The sequence below is a fragment of the Osmia lignaria genome, unplaced genomic scaffold (assembly GCF_051020975.1).
Source record: "Osmia lignaria lignaria isolate PbOS001 unplaced genomic scaffold, iyOsmLign1 scaffold0087, whole genome shotgun sequence".
Classification (NCBI taxonomy): Eukaryota; Metazoa; Arthropoda; class Insecta; order Hymenoptera; family Megachilidae; genus Osmia; species Osmia lignaria.
Genome location: NW_027478228.1, coordinates 30,001 through 32,500, shown reverse-complemented (window position 1 = coordinate 32,500; position 2,500 = coordinate 30,001).

Genomic DNA, 2,500 nt, shown 5'->3' with positions numbered 1-2,500 from the left:
ACGCCGCTGGGACTTTGAAATATTTCGGAGCGCACCTAAAGTTCGTTATTTTGGCTAAACGGAGCGAAAATCTGCATTTATACCATCACGGACGTTAGTTTAATAGCGTTTAACGATGGATCCACGGTACAGAATGCAAAAATATGATTGTTAAAATTTTCGACTAATCGGTTCTAAGAGGCGAAGCAATACGCCGCTGGGACTTTGAAATATTTCGGAGCGCACCTAAAGTTCGTTATTTTGGCTAAACGGAGCGAAAATCTGCATTTATACCATCACGGACGTTAGTTCAATAGCGTTTAACGATGGATCCACGGTACAGAATGCAAAAATATGATTGTTAAAATTTTCGACTAATCGGTTCTAAGAGGCGAAGCAATACGCCGCTGGGACTTTGAAATATTTCGGAGCGCACCTAAAGTTCGTTATTTTGGCTAAACGGAGCGAAAATCTGCATTTATACCATCACGGACGTTAGTTCAATAGCGTTTAACGATCGATCCACGGTACAGACTGCAAAAATATGATTGTTAAAATTTTCGACTAATCGGTTCTAAGAGGCGAAGCAATACGCCGCTGGGACTTTGAAATATTTCGGAGCGCACCTAAAGTTCGTTATTTTGGCTAAACGGAGCGAAAATCTGCATTTATACCATCACGGACGTTAGTTTAATAGCGTTTAACGATGGATCCACGGTACAGAATGCAAAAATATGATTGTTAAAATTTTCGACTAATCGGTTCTAAGAGGCGAAGCAATACGCCGCTGGGACTTTGAAATATTTCGGAGCGCACCTAAAGTTCGTTATTTTGGCTAAACGGAGCGAAAATCTGCATTTATACCATCACGGACGTTAGTTCAATAGCGTTTAACGATCGATCCACGGTACAGAATGCAAAAATATGATTGTTAAAATTTTCGACTAATCGGTTCTAAGAGGCGAAGCAATACGCCGCTGGGACTTTGAAATATTTCGGAGCGCACCTAAAGTTCGTTATTTTGGCTAAACGGAGCGAAAATCTGCATTTATACCATCACGGACGTTAGTTTAATAGCGTTTAACGATGGATCCACGGTACAGAATGCAAAAATATGATTGTTAAAATTTTCGACTAATCGGTTCTAAGAGGCGAAGCAATACGCCGCTGGGACTTTGAAATATTTCGGAGCGCACCTAAAGTTCGTTATTTTGGCTAAACGGAGCGAAAATCTGCATTTATACCATCACGGACGTTAGTTTAATAGCGTTTAACGATGGATCCACGGTACAGAATGCAAAAATATGATTGTTAAAATTTTCGACTAATCGGTTCTAAGAGGCGAAGCAATACGCCGCTGGGACTTTGAAATATTTCGGAGCGCACCTAAAGTTCGTTATTTTGGCTAAACGGAGCGAAAATCTGCATTTATACCATCACGGACGCTAGTTTAATAGCGTTTAACGATCGATCCACGGTACAGAATGCAAAAATATGATTGTTAAAATTTTCGACTAATCGGTTCTAAGAGGCGAAGCAATACGCCGCTGGGACTTTGAAATATTTCGGAGCGCACCTAAAGTTCGTTATTTTGGCTAAACGGAGCGAAAATCTGCATTTATACCATCACGGACGTTAGTTTAATAGCGTTTAACGATGGATCCACGGTACAGAATGCAAAAATATGATTGTTAAAATTTTCGACTTATCGGTTCTGGATCACTGAAAAATCGAAAAAAATTATTAATTTTGATTAATTAAATTACATATGTAGTTTTATATTGTTATAGTCTCGTATTTGTTAATGTTTTGTCGTAAGAAAATGCAAAAATATCGTTTTAATGTTTTCGTCTCATCGGTTCTGGATCGCTGAAAAATCAAAAAAAAATATTAATTTTGATTAATTAAATTACAAATGGAGTTTTATATTGCTATAGTCGCTTATTTGTTAATGTTTTACCGTAAGAAAATGCAAAAATATCGTTTTAATATTTTCATCTCATCGGTTCTGGGCGGTTTTAAAATTTTTTAAAATATTAATTAAACCCATGATTTACATGAGAATGTGAATTTATTATGTCCTGCATGTTAATTTATTAATTTTCATGTATAGAACGTTATAAAATGAAAGGATATGTTCGACGATATTTTCAGTCTAAGTTTTACCGTGCCGGCGGGATGGTACGCTCTCACGGCGGTTTGCACAGGCATACGCCTGGGCGTAAGCCCATGCGTCGCCGACCTAGCGGCCGGCCGTTCGGTATTTATAGGAAGGCACTTTCGGTTCGCTCGGACCGGTCGGGAGTAGCGTCGAGCGTGTGGCTCTTTTATGACTTCGGTTGAAAAGCAGTCTACCGCTCCTCGAGAATATACTTTCTCGACTATTCTCGTTCCGGTTTTCCGTTGCGGATTATTATTAATCTCCACACAGCATTACCACGGGTCGGTGTCTAAGACCGAATGGCCCATATGTGGTGAGCCTTGTAATATAAGGCTGGTGACCTGTATGTACTTATAAATG